This window comes from Carcharodon carcharias, chromosome 1 (assembly GCF_017639515.1).
Source record: "Carcharodon carcharias isolate sCarCar2 chromosome 1, sCarCar2.pri, whole genome shotgun sequence".
NCBI classification, from domain to species: domain Eukaryota; kingdom Metazoa; phylum Chordata; class Chondrichthyes; order Lamniformes; family Lamnidae; genus Carcharodon; species Carcharodon carcharias.
This window is the reverse complement of record NC_054467.1, coordinates 255,120,925-255,139,982: the sequence shown is the minus strand read 5'-3', so window position 1 is coordinate 255,139,982 and position 19,058 is coordinate 255,120,925.

Genomic DNA, 19,058 nt, shown 5'->3' with positions numbered 1-19,058 from the left:
ACAGATAAGGGCAGATTTAACTTCCCTTTCCTAAAGGGCGTTGGTGAACTTGACAGGTGATAGTTTCATGGTCACCATTACTGAGATAAGCTTTATATTCCAGATTTTAATTAAGTGACTTTAAATTCCACCAGCAGCTGTGGTGAGACTTGAATCCATGTACCCAAAGCATTAGGCTGGGACTCTGGGTTACTAGTTCAGTCACATTACCTCCACGCCACCATCTTCCTTCAGAGTGCTCCTTAACATTCTAAATTCCAGGGAATCTGGTTGTAGTTTGTGTAACCTTGCCTTGTATTTTAACCCTTGGACTCCAGGAATCATGCCAGTAAATCTATACTGCACTCCCCCCAATGCCGATCTATCTCCCTAAGGTTCACAGGAAGCTAAGGAATTTCCCACCGAACCATCAGCTCAAAACACAGCGGGAGAAACATCAAGGAATTTTACCCCTTCCACCTAAGCTGATGTGCAAGGCTTGAGGTAAGATAACAGAGTGCTGTCACTGAGAGCTGAACCAAATCTTGCCCCCCACACCCTGCCAAAGTCTGTCCCCTCTTTTGGGAAAAAAAATAGATTGAGTTAGAAAGAAACCCCGAATAAGGATGAGTTGTTGGATCTTACCATGGTGCTGACTGGGAAGTTTCAACTAGTTGAAGAAGTTCAGAGGCCAACCTCAGAAGACGAAAAAGAAGGAAAAAAGATAATTAAAATCACATTATCTCGAGGTGCGGAAGTGAAATGAAAATTCAAGAAATAAGATTGTCAAGGATAATTATTTTTACCCCTTCTCGGGATGTGGGCATCACTGGTAAGTTTGGCATTAATTGTCCATTCCTAGTTGCCCTGGTTTGATGCTTGCGAGGGCCAATAAGAGTTGATCACGCTGGTGTGCAACTGGAGTCACATATAGGTCCACACTAACTAACGGTGACAGATTCCCTTCCCTTCAGGATATCAGTGAAGCATTTGGATTCTTATGCCATTGTGATAGCTTCATGGTCACTTTTATTGATGCTGGATTTGCTGGCCAGATGGAATTTGAACTCATTCTAACTGGAGACTAATCCAGTAACATAACCACCATCTTCTTCTTTCATGGGCTGTAAGCATTCCTAATTGTATTTGAACACATTTCAGAGGAACAGTTAAGAGTCAACCACATAGCTGTGGGTTTGGGGGTCACACATAAACTAGACCAGTAGATTTCCTTAGTGAACTAGATGAGTTTGTTTTTTTTTAATGACAATCGATGATAGTAATAATGACCATGAAACTGAAACTAGTTTTTCAATTTCACATTTTATTAATTGAATTCAAACTCCACCAGCTGTAGTGAGATTTGAACTCATGTTTCCTAGAGCATTAGCTTGGGCCTCAGGATTATTACTAGTCATACCAGTCATATTACCACTACACAACCCCTACCCTCCACTACCGTGCCCCGAATTCAGGTATTATCTTCCAGACACTTGTGAAGCCATGACACCTGGATGTCATGATGAGGGTCTCGGGTCTTTAGTGGAGTCATATGGAGCAGACCTAGTCAGATTCTGGATGTCCTCATTCAAACCTTAACCATGTTAATTGGTTAAGTTTCACGTTATTATTTCTCTGCTTCAATGACAAAAGCAGCAGGTGCTTGGGAACACCATGACTTCCAAGTCACACAAACTCTTGGACTGAGATATGTATTGCTGTTCCTTCACTGTCACAGGGTCAACTTCCTGGAACTCCCTACCTAAAGGCACTTTGGGACCACCGTTGTCACTTGGGCTGCAGTCGTTCAATAAGACTCACCACCACCTCCTCAAGGGGCAACTGGGGATGGGCAATGAATTCCAGCTTTGCCAGCAATGCCCACCTCCTCCAGAATGCATTTTCTTTTAAAACATCGCTTATGGGAACAAAGTTAGTCTGAGGAGTTTCTTTGGAGTTCATAAATTACCTCCTGTTAACTTGTTCTAGTAACTCCACGATTCTCTTTCTCCTGCTTCTTCAAGGATTTACAATATACTTTCTTCCAAGTTAATTGTCATGAGGCCTATGTGCATTTGTGTGCGCTTGTGTGTGTGTTTGGAGATGAACTGTGCTTTATTTTACAAGAAGAAATATAGTTCATTCATTATGATGTCAATGCCAACTCTTATGACATCAATGCCCACAGTAATTTATTTGACCAATTTTCTCCTCTCTCCTGGAGCTCCCGTTTCTTGCTGGGTAAGAGTTCCAGCTGCCCAGAGTTCCAGCTTTCTTGCCCAGATGGGCAGTCATTATGCTTGAAGATGACTCAATGGGTATCACACACTTCAAGAGTCAGAAGTGTTAGACTTAATCTTGTTGACGTATTTGTGTAGTTAACGAGGCTTAAATTATCAAATTGTGCTGTACATAAGCTTAGTCATGAAAAGTCTTAACTTGGATGTAGTATGGGGATAATTCATGAACTTTCATTAAGAATTCTGAAAATTGACATGGAGCTGTAAGATAAAAAAAACTGAAGTTATGGTCAAGAAGGTGGTCAGAGTGCCAGGTGTTCCAGGACCTCCTGTCAAAAAAGATACAAGTTATAGTCAGCAGTTGGAAGGGACGCCAAGTCTGCAAAGCTGATTGGCTTAATTTGTTGTGGGAAATTGTTCCCATTCTTCAAGAGTTGCAAATGTTTGTTTAAAAGTTGTTAGTTGTGTTGACACAGGTGCACAAACTTAGGCCAAATGTTGATTAACTACCTGCAAAAAGGCTATAAAAATAGGAGTGCATCACCGAGCACTTCACACTTGCCAGGGAACAGCATTTGTCGCAGGACACTGGCTGAATGGCATTTGTCAGGAGAGACAGTTAGGAGTGTCATAGGACATTGCCAGTTGATGGGTAATTGTAATGGGCCGGGGGTGGGGGGGGGGGGTTGCCCTAAGAACCCAACAGTGACTAAACTAATTGTCACAGGTTTGGAATTGCTGTGAGAATCCTACATTCAGGCTAAAGTGTTTGCCTTAAGAGAAAGTGAATAGTCTTTTTGAGGAAGCTGCTTTCAGCTTGAGAGACAGACAGCTGTACAGCTTCAGCAGTTAAGGTGGACTGGGGAACTAGAGCTGAAGTCTTAAAGATGCAAAGGGGTTTATGTGCATGTTAGTGTTAAGTTGACAAAGTTAAAATCTCAAAGGACGTTATAAGTCAAGAGACTAGATTCAATGAACCAAAAAGAAGGATCTCAGAAGTCCCGGGATCTACAGAAAGACAGACCAACGTGTGTGTTATGCTGAGCCTTGACTAGTGGAATGTTAAGTGTTAATCTTTGCAAACTAACAAGGTTTATCGAACAACAGTCTAAGTTAGTGATTGTCCTTTTTTGCAAATAAGGTTATTACTCAACAAGAACTTTCTTACTCTGGGGTTTAGTATAGAGCCCAAATCCCAACAGAAGATTGTGGGTTCGAAGCCTACTCCAAAGACTTGAATGTGTGCAACCCAGTTTGAAGTTCCCAGTGCATTACTGAGAGAGTGCTGCACTTGTTGGAGGTGCCATTTTTTGGATGAGACGCTAAACTGAGACCCCATCTGCCCTCTTATGTGGATGTAAAAGATCCCATGGCACTATTTTGAAGATTAATTCTTCAAACTTGGCTGCACATTTCCTACATTCTGACATTAACTACACTTCAAAGGTACTTAAATCAGGAAATCTGAAATAAACAGAAATTTCCAAGTACTTATTTCAATTTAGTATAATGTGGGCACTGCTCAAGATACAGTCTCCTCTACATTAGGGAGACAAAGAACAGATTAGGTGACCACTTTGTGGGTCACCTCCTTCAGTCCACATGATGCTGAGCTTCTGGTCACCTGTCATTTTAATTCTATGGTCCACTTGCACTCTGACCTCCCTATCCTCTGCCTCCTACACTGTTCTAATGAAGCTTAGCTTAAACTCAAAACAACTATTCACCTTTTAATTAGATGCAAGACAGCCTTCTGGACTTAACATTGGGTTCGACAATTTCAGATCATGACCACTGCTCTCATTTTTTTCAGACAGCAGCTGTTGGTATAAGACACTCATTAGACCTCAGCTGGAATATTGTGTACAGTTCTAGGCACCACATTATAGGAAGGACGTGAACACACTGGAGAGAGTGCGGAAGAGGTTAACGAGAATGGTTCTAGGGATGAGAAATTTCAGCTATGAAGACAGGTTGGAGAAGTTGGGACTGCTCTCCTTGGAGAAGAGAAAGCTAAGAGGAGATTTGATAGAAATGTTCAAAATCATGAGGGGCCTGGGCAGAGTAGATAGGGAGAAGCTGGTCCCACTCATAGAAGGATCAAGAACGAGAGGGCACAGATTTGAAGTGATTTGCAAAAAAAGCAAATACGATGTGAGAAAAAACTTTTTCTCGCAACGAGTGGTTTGGGTCTGGAATGCACTGCCTGAAAGTAAGGTGGAGGTAGATCCAATCGAGGTATTCAAGAGGATATTAGATGATTATTTGAATAGAAACAATGTACAAGAGTACAGGGGAAAAAGGCAGGGCAATGGCCCTAGGTTATAATGCTCATTTGAAGACATGATGGGTTGAATGGCCTCCTTCTGTGCCATTAAGATCCTGTAAAACAGTGGTAATGATTCTACAATTCCATTTGCACTTCTCCTAGACCCATTGTTTGTCTCTTTACTTGTCCCAATATTATCCTCTTTTTACCTTGCGCCATCATCCCTTTCGTAATTTAATATTTCCTGCCCTCCGCCCCATCATAGGCCTTCCCTTTGGCTCTTTCCTCCCCACCCACTCCTTTCCCTGCCTCCACACTTGCTTTAAAAAAAACTGCTACATCTCCAAATCTTGCCAGTTCTGAGGAAAAGGCATTAAACCGGAAACGTTAACTCTGTTCCTCCCTCCACAATACTGCCTGCCCCACTTAACATTTCCTGCATTTGCTGCTTTTACTTCAAAATACTTCATTGGTTGTAAAATGCTTCAGTTCACTATCTGGCCATGAAACCCCAATAACAGAGATGAACCTTAACGGTTGAAAAACCTTTAAACTATATAATATAAATCAGGAAATAGTTAGCTGGTATATAAAACATCAATTTTAATAAAACATTCAAAGGAAGTGCACAAAGCAGGAACACTGACAAGACATAAAGCAAAAAGCATGGGGAACATTTGTCGCACAAGGATCCGCGTTGGGGCCCCAACCATTCACTGTATGTATCAACAATGTGATACAGAGCCACACAACCCAGTTTGTCGCTGGCACACAGATAGGCAGCATTGCAAGCAATAAGCAAATGGAAACTGTAGTAATTATGGTTTTATTTAGTGCGCAATGTGCCTTTAAGAATAATTCTTGTTTGGAAAGATCACATGATCTCTCGTAACCAATAGGAACGTAGCTCAGGCGACCTCAGCAGACAGTGTAGAGATAGAGTTGAAGTTGAAAGCACCCGTGTCGTTGCTGCTGCGTACATTGTAAATAAACTTAATGTTTCCAAGTAAGAAGTGTCTGCTGTTCAACTTTATCAATAGTAGCAACTCGGCCACCCTCACAACAAACTGGCGATGAGGATAAAACAGGATTGAACAGAAGAAATCAAGTTAGAACAAAATTGACACTGCACCTTGCCCAGTGATTGTAAGTAGCAAGTTCTGTTAGAATTAGGGAAGTTATCCCCTCTCAAAATGCCACAAGTTGGGAGAAGTGATCCTTTTGAACCAGCCACAGACAATTGGTCTCATTACTTAGAAAGCCTCATATTCTCTTTTCAAGTGAACAAGATTATGGGGGAAGAGGAGAGGCAAGTGACCCTCTTGAGTACACGTGGGAGTAAAACTTAGGATTTGATTCCAAGTTTGATGGCACCCAGGACCCCAGATTCGAAAAATATTGATGAATTGGTGGAACTCGTGAAGGGTCATTTCCAATAAAAGCCCTCAGTCACGATGCAGCGGTTCAGGTTTAATTCACGAAATGGAGCCCCGGGTGAGACAATTGCGTGCTACGTGGCAAATCTGAAGCAGCTAACGGAACACTATGAGTTTGGTACGACTCTGAATGACGTGCTCAGAGATTGTTTTGTGTGTGTGTGTGTGTGTGTGTGAATGAGGACGATTCAGAAAAGATTATTGTCTGAAGTGAATCTAGCGCAGAATTTTCCCCTTGTGGGGCAGGTGGACCCAGGAGCAGCTGCCCAACAGTCTGCCAACCGCGATGGGGCCCTGACTGCGATTTCACACTGGGGCTGGCCGATTAACAACTAGCCAGTATGAATCGTGCGCTGAAACACTCAAAGCTGCCTGGGTGGGGAGGAGGGCCAGTGTGGAAGTCAGCGTATGCGTGCAGGTGCGCTCAGTAAAAAGCTCCCTGAATGCACAGAGCTGCCTCAGGGAGCTGAGGATTTTTAACATGAAAAATAAGGAATGGAAAAATAAGGGAAACATGTCCCTCATGAGCATGTGGATGAGAGATTTTGCAAAAAATGCAAAGGCCGCTTGGCCTATTCGCCTGCCCGCCCACCGAAGAGCTGGACAGGCAGTGAAAAATTCCATTTAATTAATTGATTAAGGGCCTTAATAGGCCTCTTAATTGTCGGCGGGCACGCTGCCGCCTCTTGCGCAGGCCCCACCGAGCAAAATATCGCGAGAGGTGCGCGATGAGGTTGGGACGCTAGCCCGGTGACATCACGCGCTATTTTACTCCCGGTTGGGTCGGGCGCGCACCCACTCGACGAGGGAAAAATTCTTCCCCTGGATTTCAAGAAGGCGCTGGAGATAGCACTGGCCATGCAAGGCACAGTAAGAGATTCAAAAGCCATACAGGCTGCGCACAATGGTGCCGCCCTTCATATCGGCTGGGGTTTCCCAGCCAAAAAGGGCGCAAAAATGCAAGACTCTGTCAAGAAGCAGGAAACCGCCCCCACTAGCCAAAGAATAAAGAAAATAACTTTGCAGCGAAACCAAAGAATAATTTTAATAGAGGTGGAAACAAGCAGTCTTTCACCGATTGGCAGTTTAAAAAAATCGAACGCTACTATTGTCACAGAAATGGACATATGATGAGGCAATGCAAGGAAAGATTCAAGCAGGCTTGTAAACAAAAGAATAAGCCCAATGGAATCGACATTGTAGAAGAGTCTGAAACAACAAATTCTGACATTGACTCATTGTTTAATCTGAAAGTTGGAAAGACAGAACCAATATTTGTCACAGTGAAAGTTAATGGCAAACCTGTTAGAATGGAGCTTCCACTATAGTAATTAGGGAACATACCTTCAGATATCTGACTAATGGTGACCATCAATTAAGTTTAGAAGAAACAACTGTCAAACTAAAAACATACATGGGTGAAGACATTTGTATAAAAGGCATAAGCAGACAGTCAATTGGCAAAGCTACCAGCGTTGGTATTGAGAGGCAGAGGACCAAGCCTTCTAGGGCAAAATTGGCTAAGGGAAATCAATCTCGATTGGCCACTAAGATTCCAAAAGGAAGCTGGAAAGCATTCCTGTTTTGAAAAAGGAGAGTGTAAGGACTCAACAACCTGAAGAAATGCAGGCTGTCTTAAGCCAAAACCTGGAAGAACAGCAGAAGAAACTTGAAGAGACCCTGCATGATGACAGAGTTCAAAACGAAGTGAGCAACTTTGCAGGGAAAAGGAAAACTTGTTGAAAGACCTTCACACACCACAAGATGCCCTCAAGTCAGAGTTTGTACCGCTGGAAAAGTACAAAGAGAAACAGAAAGAATTCAGTATTTCTCTGAACAAACTGGAGAATGAGTTGGCAGAGAAGACACAACAATGTTCAGTTAGCTTTCAAAGCCAGATTTATTAATTGAATTAATTTTTCTATGGTGGGATTTTAACTCATGTTCCCAGACCACCAGCCTGGGTCTCTGGATTACTAGTCTGATGATATTACTACGACACTACATTTCCCGTTGCCTTTATGAGGTCTGGTCTATTCTATGACTCATCCCACAACAATGTGATTGACCTTAACAGTCTTTCAAGTTTCCTGGTAAGCCGCTCAGTTGTATCAGACTGCTATCAGTGCGTCAAGATGGAGGTCCATCACTACCTTCTCAAGGACAACTGGGGATGGACAATTAATGCTGACCTTGTCAGCCCCCGCAAAATTTTATGTTTCAGTTAAGATCACCCTCTCATTCTTCTACACTCCAATGAGTATAAGCCCAACCATTTCAGCCTTTCCTCATACGAGCAACCCCGTGTTCAGGGAATCAAACTAGTGGACCGGCTCCAATGCAAGTATTTCCCTGCTTAAATGAGGTGACCAAAACTGCATGCATTACTCTTGATGTGATCTCAGCAACACCCTGTACATTTGTAACAAGATTTCCCTACTTTTATACTCCATCTCCTTGCAATTAAGCCATTCCATTGTCTTCCTAACTATTTGCTGTACCTGCATGCTATTGTACCAGGAACCCAACATTCTGTAGTCTCTCTCCATTTAAATAATATTCTGCTTATCTATTCTTCCTACCAAAGTGGATAACCTCACATTTCCTTCATTTTACTTGATCTGTCAAAATTATGCCCACTTAATTAACATATCGATATTCCTTTGAAGACTCTATGTTCTCATAATTTGCTTTCCCATCTATTTTGTATCATCAGGAAATTTGGCTACAACACACTCTATCCCTTCATCAAAGTCATTAAAATAGATTGTAAATAGTTGAGGCCCCAGCACTGGTTCCCGTGGCAATCCACTAGTTACAGTTTGCCAACCTGAAAATCCATTTATTCCAACTCTACTTTTCCTGTTAGTTAGAAAATCTCTCTATCTGTGCTAATATATTTCCCCCAATATTCTACCTTATGATAGGTCTTATCTTGTGTTGTAACCTTCATGTGCCATCTTCCCCAGTGCCTTTTGGGAATCCAAATACACTACATCCACTGGTTCCCCTTATCCATCCTGCTCATTACATCCCTATATATAATATAAATATATAATATAATAAATTTGTCATAGTTTCCCATTCATACAGTGAGACAGATTCAACATGGTTTTATTATCATTTTCTGAATGCCCGCTACAATTGCTAAATAATGGATTTCAGCATTTTCCCAATGACAGACGTCTGGCTGACCAGCTTATAGTTTTCTGCTTTCAGTCTCCCTCCTTTCTTGAATATAGGATTTATATTTATGGTTTTCTAATCCTCTAGGACCATTGCAAAATCTAGGGAATTTTGGAAGATTACGATGAATTCATCCACCACCTCTGCAGACACCCAAGACTCTAGGATGTAGGCCATCAGGTCCTGGGGACTTGTCAGCCTTTAGTCCCATTCGTTTGCCTAGTACTTTTTCTCAGGCTTCTCCCTCCCTTTTGCCCCCTTGATTTTCTACTATTCTTGGGATGCATTTAGTGTCTTCTGCCATGAAGATTGCTGCTGCTGCTGCTTGTAGCCACTCCTATAAGGAGACTGGTATCTCACGCTTATCTGTCTTCAGCCATCCTCACACATTCACTGTGGCTCGTGTGCAACCACTCTGTGATATCTGTCATCCAACTATGCTTAGGGTGACCCTTCTTTCTGCTGCCCGCTAGAGAGCTCTGTAGCTTTTCAAATTCCACTCAAATCGCCAAAATAGACATTTTCTTCTCTGGATATAATTTCTGAGTCCTTTTTACTTTTGTAATTTTAAGCAAATGTCTTAGTATTCACTTTTCAAAGGCCTCTATTTTTCCTCCACATACCTTTACTTATTGTCCAAGCTTCTAAAGCACACAGGAAAATGGTTAGAGTGCCGAATCTTATGAGTTTTTCCATGTTACAAGCTTGAGTTTTCTTGTTACAAATCTTTCATTTTCACAAAATTCTGGCTATCTCTAGCCTTCTTCTGATGTTGGCATCGCATCTACCAACTCATTTGAACATTTTTTCTAAGTAGCAAACCTACCTACTTATACCAGTGTATAATGCGAAATTCAAGCATATTATGATTACTCTTCCCTAGAGAATCCTCTGGGGATATTTGTTCCCTTTTCCTTACTGCAGAGCACTCATTTGTGCTCGTGTTGGTAGTAATTATAACTGTATGGAAAGAAAGGATTGTTTCAATATTCTAAATTCCTGATATGTTGATTATTTAAAATTATACCAGTTATTTGGCCCATATAAACCTAGTTTGTAAATTAATACTCAGAAAGAATAAAAATAAACCTACTAAGCTTTAGAGATGAATCAGTGGGAACTTGCTACCAGGAAGCTGTGTTTCTTCACTTTCTTTCTGAGCAGACTGGCAGAAGAACCACAGGTGACATGAGGAATAATATTTTTAAACAGCATGTGATTAGGATCTTGATTGCACTACCTGAGAGTGTGGCAGAGACAGATTCAATCATGGCTTTCAAAAGGTAATTGGATAATTATCTAAAAAAATTTGCAGGGCTATGGGGAAAAGGCAGTGGGGGGAGGGGAGGGGCTCGAGACTAGCTGAGTTACTCACGCAAAGAGTCAGCACAGATATGACAGGCTGTATAGCCTCTTTCTATGCCTTAATCATTCTATAATTATATTACACCGCTATAAGCCCCATGCTAGACACCCTGACACTGCAACCAATACAGCTCATGACTATTGTCTGGGAAACCTCTTCCAGAGACCTCCCCTGCTCATCGATCATTCCTGATCTCACTCCTGGCCTATCTCTGATTTGAAGGCCAGGTTCCCTTGCTCTGGACTCCTCCATCAGACAGAATAGTTTCTCTGTACCTATCTTATAGAATTGTTTAGTCATCCGTCATGCCCCGTAAATGTCATATCATATTCCTACCTTTCAACTGTGTTCAATGCTGACTCTGAAATTACCTTTTCTTTTTAAAAATAGCCAATATGCTGCAAAGATGGCTGTCAAAGGTCAGATGTATATGGCTTATGTATTCAAAAACTGCCTCACAGTCTCAAGGACAAAAGGATACATTACCACTAAGAGGTGTCAAATTGAATGCGAAATTCAAGCATATTATGATTACTCTTCCCTAGAGAATCCTCTGGGGATACTTGTTCCCTTTTCCTTACTGCAGGTGTCAACTTTCTCCCATCAGGAGACATTGATGAATTGAACTGATCTTTTTGAAACAAAGAAAATGATTGTATTAACCCCCTCAGGATGAATGTCTTCAAACAATAAACCAGGATCTGGATAATCAATCCAAGACCAGTAGCGGATTTGGGAAAGGTACTATCATTGTGAGGGTTTCAGCAGTTCTTTAGCACTGTGTCCATAACATGCCTTAAAACATCTCATTTAGATAACCTCCTTTAGCTATACTGAGAGGAATACAAGCCTGGTCCATTAAACCTTTGATAGTCTTGATCATCTCCTATCACACATTTTTGCCAGAGAATTCGGCAATACCAGATTAGGGTCATGCCTGATCTTTCTGCACACTTAAAGTCTGTGCGGCTGTTATGTTGTTCAAAACTTATGAAATGGGAGTTGGAGTAGGCTATTTAGAGTATGCATTAACGGGTCTTTGTCTGATCAGCAGGATGTGACTAGTGGAGTCCTGCAGGAGCCTGTGCTGGGACCTCAAATTTTGCAACTTACATCAATGACTTAGATGAGGGGAACGAAGGCATGGTAGCATGGTAGGCATAACAGACGACACAGATAGGTAAGAAAGTATGTTGCGAAGATGACATAAGGAGTTTGCAGATGGATAGGGATAAGTTGAGTGAGTGGGCAAAAAATCTGTCAGATGGAGTATACTGTGGGAAAATGTGAAGTTGTTCATTTTGGCAGGAAGAATAAGAAAATCAGAATCTTGGTTAGGCCACACTTGGAATATTGCATGCAATTCTGGTCACCACATTACTAGAAGGATATGGAGGTGTTGGAGAGGGTGCAGAGGAGGTTTACCAGGTTGCTGCCTGGTCTGGAAGTTATTAGCTATGAGGAGAGGTTGGAGAAACTCAGATTGTTCTCACTAGAGCGACGGAGATTGAGGGGCGACTTGATAGAAGTTTACAAAATTACGAGTGGCATGGACAGAGTAGATAGAAGCTTTTTCCCAGGGTGGAAGAGTCAATTACTAGGGGACATAGATTTAAGGTGAGAGGAGAAAACTATAGAGGAGATGTGCAGGGCAAGTTTTTTATGCAGAGAGTCTGGAATTCGCCGCCAGAGGAGGTGGTGGAAGCAGGTACGACAGTGGTGTTTAAGAGACAGCTTGACAAATACATGAATAGGATGGGAATAGAGGGATACGGACCCCGGAAGTGCAAAATGTTTTAGTTGACGCACAATATGATCGGCACAGGCTTGGAGGGCTGAAGGGCCTGTTCCTGAGCTGTACTTTGTTCTTATGGGGAGAGGTTGGAAAGATTGGGAATGTTTCCACTGGAATTTAGAAGAGTAAGGGGTGACTTGATAACATAAGATCCTGAAAGGTCTTGACAAGGTGGACGTGGAAAGGATGTTTCTTCTTGTGGGTGAGTCCAGAACTAGGGAGCACTGTTTTAAAATTAGGGGATGCCGTTATAGAACTCTGTGCCCCAGAGGGCGGGAGGAGCAGGGCCACAATATTTTTCAGGTAGATAGATTCTTGTTAGGCAAGGGAATCAAAGGTTATGGGGGGTAAACGAGAACGTAGAACACAACACAAACAGATCAGACATGATCTTATCAAATGGGGCTGAGTGGCCTACTCCTTTACTCACTGCCTGAAAGGCTGGTAGAGGCAGAAACCCTCATAGCATTGAAGAAGTATTTGGATGTGCGCTTGCGATGCCAAGGCTATGGGCCTTGTGGTGGAAAGTGGGATTGGAATAGTTGGGTACTTGTTTGACCGGTGCAGACTCGATGGACCGAAGGGCCTTTTTCTGTGCTGTACAACTCTATGACTCTATTTCATATGTTAATATTTGGCTCTTTTAAGCCCGCCCTGTCACTCAACAAGATCACAGCCGATCTTCTACCTCAGCTCCACTTTCCTGCACTAGTCCCAAGAATCTAACGATCTCTATTTTGAATATACTCAATGACTGAGCATTCACAGCTCTCTGGGGTGGAGAATTTCAAAAAGTCGCAACCTTCTGGGGGAAGAAATTTCTCATTTCAGTCCTAAATCGCTGACACCTTGGGGAGAATTTTCCCCATGTTGGGCGGGCCGAGCGGGAGCAGACCCGATTGTCGCCCACGATCGGGTCCACGCTACCATTTTATGTGGGCAGGCCAATTAAGGCCTGTCCAGTGTGCTACAAGACTCCTGTGCATAGCGGGAGTGGGCGGGTGGTGGTGGGCGCACTCAGCCTGTTGGGTCCACTGGCGACCCGGCGGCCTGTATAAAGGAAGGCCTGGCAGCCTTGGAAAGTGTGCTCGCAATGGCTGGGCGAAGGGCTCTGCAGAGGGGCAATGGAGGTGACGCAAGTCCAGAGGATAGGCTATCGGGGCAGGCCAGGCCGGAGGATGGGCCATCGGGGCAGGCCAGGCCGGAGGATGGGCCATCGGGGCAGGCCAGGCAGGAGGGTAGGCCATTGGGGCAGGGCAGGCCGGAGGGTAGGCTATTGGGGCAATCCAGGCCGGAGGGTAGGCTATCGGGTCAGGCCAGGCCGGAGGATGGGCCATTGGGGTAGTCCAGGCCGGAGGGTAGGCTATCGGGTCAGGCCAGGCCGGAGGATGGGCCATTGGGGTAGTCCAGGCCGGAGGGTAGGCTATCAGGGCAGGCCAGGCCGGAGGATAGGCCATTGGGGTAGTCCAGGCCGGAGGGTAGGCTATCAGGGCAGGCCAGGCCGGAGGACAGACCGGCGGACAGGCCATTGGGGCAGGCCAGGCCGGAGGGTAGGCTATCAGGGCAGGACAGGCCAGCGGACAGGCCATTGGGGCAGGCCAGGCCTGAGGATAGGCCAGCAGGGCAGTGTGCCCCTCACTTTTCAGACGAGTGCCTAGCTGCCCCCCTGGAGGAGGTGGCAGTGTGGCGGGAGGTCTGTCTTCCGAGGGTCAGGAGGCAGAGGCCCCCTCACCTGACTAAACGTGTGTGGGAGGAGGTGGTTAAGAGTGTGAGCTCCCATGATGTGATGCGGTGCACATGGCCCCAGTGCCGCAAAAGGTTCAATGATCTCCTGCGCTCGGGAAGGGTGAGTACCATGTTGCCTCGTCACTTAATGCAGCCGTCAACCTTTCCCCCCACACCCCCGCCAACGCTGAGTACAGTAACGTCATTGAATCCCTCACTGCATGGCTCCCTCGCTGGGTGTGACAGCAGAGATTGCCCTTGTCCAGTTCACCCTGAGAGGGTTGAGCTAGGATGGGTTCTGCATCCGCAGCATGTGCGACACTGGCACCCAGAGTATTGAAAGGGATTGAAAGTCAAGGGTCTGCACCTAGGCAGAGTGCTGGAACTGCGAAGCACATCAAAGTCAGGGTGCTAAAAGGCTGGGAGGGGAGCTTCCAGTTGGCGGGGCACCAATCCATCTTTTGATGTTTGCGCTCCATGTGCTTAGCAAAGAGTCACCTTGTGATACCACATATGTGAAGGAGGCAGCATTTGGGCAATGGTAGAGGCGGAGGGCGGGGATGGGGGGGTGGGATCAGCCCTGGCTTGTTTGTGTGAGTGTGCGGCAGTGGCAGGGTGACGAATCACTGGAGTCCTGCAATGTCCCACTCTGGCTGGGTTGGCAGGGATGCGATGGGAATTCAGGTACAGACTGGACTAATCAATGCTCCTCTCGCCTTTTCAGGAAAAGACTGTGCACGATGCATCGGAACAAATGCAGACTGGCGGAGGGCAGGCCCAGTTGGCTATTCTTACACCTTTTGAGTAGCAGGCCATTGACCTTGAGAGGCACCATGCCCCCAGGTCCACCGGTGACTTTGAGGTTGGGGTGCCACGGGGAGATATGTTTTGCAAGCACCACGTGTGTCATAGAAGCCAGGCACTGCTGAATGCTCTGTGATTGAACTTAGCAACATGGGTTTACCCTTAGTTATGGAAGGACAAGCGCATAATGATCCGGGGCACAGGCATGCAAATTGACATTGTCTGCACCGTAACTAATCAAATGTCCCTTTCCTTCCTTTCAGCATCACTGGAGCAGGGCCAGGAGGAGGAGACAGAGGGCCCACCTCTCACCCCTGAAGTCCCCAAGCAAATGCACTCTCTATCGTCACCCCATCACAGCCAGGGAAGCACCAGCGCAGACACTAGCACCTCGGTGGGAATTGGATCTTTGGCTTGTGTCCCGGGGCATGTCGGTGAGGGCACTTCATACTTGCTTGAGGTGTGGGCAGAGACAGAGAGCGCCCATGGCGCCAGCAGTCAGAGGAATGCTGGGGGCCAGGTACTTGCTCGTTTGTGGCTGATGATGTGCCTCTGGAGTCGTCCGTGAGGCAGTGAATGCTGGAAGTGCAGCAGGGTATGCGGGATGATCTGGGAGAGAGATACATGAGGCTATGTGTGGCATGGTGCCTATGCTGGAGGAGTCCATGCAGAGCATCACCGATGCAATGAGTCTCATGGCCGAGCGCCATGCTTCCTCCATGGAGAGAGTGGCGGCTCTCATGGAGAGGCATGTCCAGGAGAACAATCATCCTGAGGTTGCGCTCTGGCCTGTGAGCCCTCACAGCGGCATTGGCCACAGCTGGTCAATGCCAGTGTGGGAGATGGTCTGGGCACTAATTATCCCAGCTCAGCACCCATCCATCTACCGTGAGCAGGGAGGTCCGAAGCGACCTCACATTGGCGCAGCAGCTGCCTGTCGTCTGTGCGGGCTCTTCTCAAGGCACTCGGGACCAGGGCAGCAGCTCTTCCTCCCCTCTGCCAGTGCCCGTGGCATCCGATGGGGCTGCGGCAACTGGGGAGAAGCCAGCTGTGGAGGCCATTTAATGCTCCGTGGGCTAGGGGATGACCACCCAGGTTATCGATGCCAACAGGACAGCAGAGTGAGCAGGCTGTCTCAGATGTCAGTGCCAGCGAGGGGACAGCACCTAGATGTAGCACCCGTACATGTAAATTTAAGGCACCTTAGGCACACCACGGGTTTCTCACTGGTGCTTTTATGTTGGCCCATAGTACTTAGTCAATGACTCGGCGTAATGTCTAACACAGTTTTTGTTTTGCTTTATGAATTTACTTTTGTTTGCTCAATAAATTTTGACATGTTGCCATGCCTCAGGGTGATTCCTTCTGCATGTGTACAGGAAGCCACGATGTTATGAGTGAGTTGTTTGACTTTGAGCTTTATTGACAAGGGCCTTAGTTAATGTTATTATCCAGGCTGATTTAGCACTCAGGTATTGAGCATGGAGCCTGCAACCCTGGCACGTGTGGAAGGTCTCTGTGGTGGGCTAGCTGAAGGTTCTTTAGATTAAAGTCTCCTGGATGTCCTGCCTCCTGGAGTATGCCCAGGTCAGCGTCTACCCCCTCAACATTCTCCTGTGCATGCTCATCCTCGGACTCACTGCTGGACTCATCGTGTGCATCTGAAGCAACTGTGTCCACGTCTTCCTCGTCCATTGTGTCACCCTTTTCCAGCGCCAGATTTTGGAGACCACAACATGCAACCACTATCAGCAACACACAATCTGGGGTGTATTGCAGTGTGGTCCAGGCACTGGAAGCGCATTTTGAGAAGACCAATGGTTCTCTCCACCACAACCCCTGTGGAGGGATGGACCCTATTGTACCGCTACTCAGCTTCTGTTCTTGGATGGCAGAGAGACATCATGAGCCACCTTCTGAGGGGATAGCCCTTGTCACCCAGCAGCCATCCATCCAGCCGGGCTGCAGCACTGAAGAGCCTCAGCACCTGGGATTGTGTGTGTATGTAAGTGTCGTGGGAGCCGCCTAGGTACCTGGCACAGACTTGTAGAATCAGCACCCTGTGATCACACACTATCTGCACGTTCATGGAGTGGAAGCCCTTCCTGTTGACGAAGGCACCGGGCTCACCTGCTGGCGCCTTGATGGCTACATTTGTGCAGTCTGTAGCACCCTGGACATGGGGGAAACCAGCAAACGCTGCAAAGCCTCTGGCTCGCTCTGTCTGACTGGCATCATCCCAGCGGAAGTGGATGAAAGTCAATGCATGCCTGAGTAGAGCGTCTGTTACCTGCCTGACACAAGCGTGGACAGCTGATTGGGAGACTCCGCAGAGATCACCCACCGACCCTTGGAAAGAGCCAGAGGCATAGAAGTTGAAGGCAGCTGTGACCTTTAGGGGCACTGGCATGGGATGTCCACCCACAGAGTTTGCAGAGGTTCAGGACCTACCATCTGACAGACGGAGCCTCCTTTGTCACGGGACCTCAGACATATTAAGGTAGCTGCTTCGCCGCCTGTAAAACCTGGCAGGATATTGGTGTCTTCTGCGGCCCCTGCTCCCCTTGTGCCTGCACCTCTCCTCCCAAAGGTGGCTCTCCTGGAGGCTGAATATGGACACTTGGCCACTTCCCTTTTCTGGCCCTCCCTTCCTCCTCAGCGGAGGTGCCTCCATTGGAGAGCACAACTCCCATTCCCAGGCCAAGGGAAGGCTTCCTGAAAGCTGCCGGCCCCAGAAATAATTCCTACTGTAGAGCAAAAACAGAATTACCTGGAAAAACTCAGCAGGTCTGGCAGCATCGGCGGAGAAGAAAAGAGTTGATGTTTCGAGTCCTCATGACCCTTCGACAGAACTCGAGTTCTGTCGAAGGGTCATGAGGACTCGAAACGTCAACTCTTTTCTTCTCCGCCGATGCTGCCAGACCTGCTGAGTTTTTCCAGGTAATTCTGTGTTTGTTTTGGATTTCCAGCATCCGCAGTTTTTTTTGTTTTTATCCGACTGTAGAGTCCTGACCAAGGCTTTCACTCCTGTCCTAGCAGCTGGTACGAGTTTCGAAATTTTCCTGCTCACTCAGGCAAGTAAAATTTACTTAAATCCCTCAAACATCACATTCACGACCCCACTCACCCCTCTTAACTCACCCGTGGATGAGGTTTATACAAATGTCTCCTACCCGCCTGCCCGTTGTGCCAGAGCAATGTCCTGAAGATCGCACCGGCTGTGAAAAATCGAAATCAATTGGCTGCCACAGGGGCTGTAACTGGCCCGTTAATGGATGGTGGGTGCGCATCCAAACCTATAGCGCCCACCTTCCCAAATATTGCGAAGGCACGTGGTGACGTTGGAACGCTCGCCTGATGTCACCGCGCGTCATTTTACACATGGACTTGCAGCGCCGGAACCCACACACCAATGGGAAAATTCTGGACCTTATTTTGTGACAGTGACCCCCCAATTAGCCTGGTTAAAAAAAAAGAGGGGGAAGTAAAAGCAAAATACTGCAGATGCTGGAAATCTGAAGTAAAAACACGAAGTGTGGGAAATACTAAGCAGGTACGGCAGCATCTGTGGAGAGAGAAAGAGAGTAAATGTTTCAAGTCCAATATGACTCTCCAGAATAATCTGAAGAGTCCTATTCGACTGCTGAATATTTCCAGCACTTCCTGTTTTTATTGATCCTGCAGATTGCTGGAGACTGGACTCCTCAGAAGTCCCAAGGCACTGACTGTGGGAATTTCCTGGGAAGTTTGAACTTCCGATGGACAATTCCCATGCTCCCCGGGACCATCTGAAAAAGTCTCTAATTCTGTGGGAGTTGGAGACTTCGGACAGTTCCGACTTGCTTAAATGGGATAGTTAGTTATCCAAGGAATGTTAGACAAAAGTCTTAGTCTCATTCTTGGGTAACTATACAACTGACTCCCACCCCCCACCCCCCTCCCTGCAACCCTGACTCCACTGCCGACCTGAATAGCCCCCACCTACCCCCTCACTCGCCTGCCTCCCTATCCACCTGCCAAATTACCTCACCCACTTACACATTCACCCACCCATTCACTAACACACCGAGAAGCTTGGGGAATCTTTAAACACTTACTAGGAATACAGCAGCTGGTGCCGTAAAAAAGGAACATGGCTTGTCTTTGCCCCCACCCCCGACGCTCCAGCACCACGATGAAGCTCTTCAAGGGACTGTTAACCCCACATTTCTGGAGGTTGGGATTGTGGAAGGGACTAGAACTAGGGGGACAGAGTTTA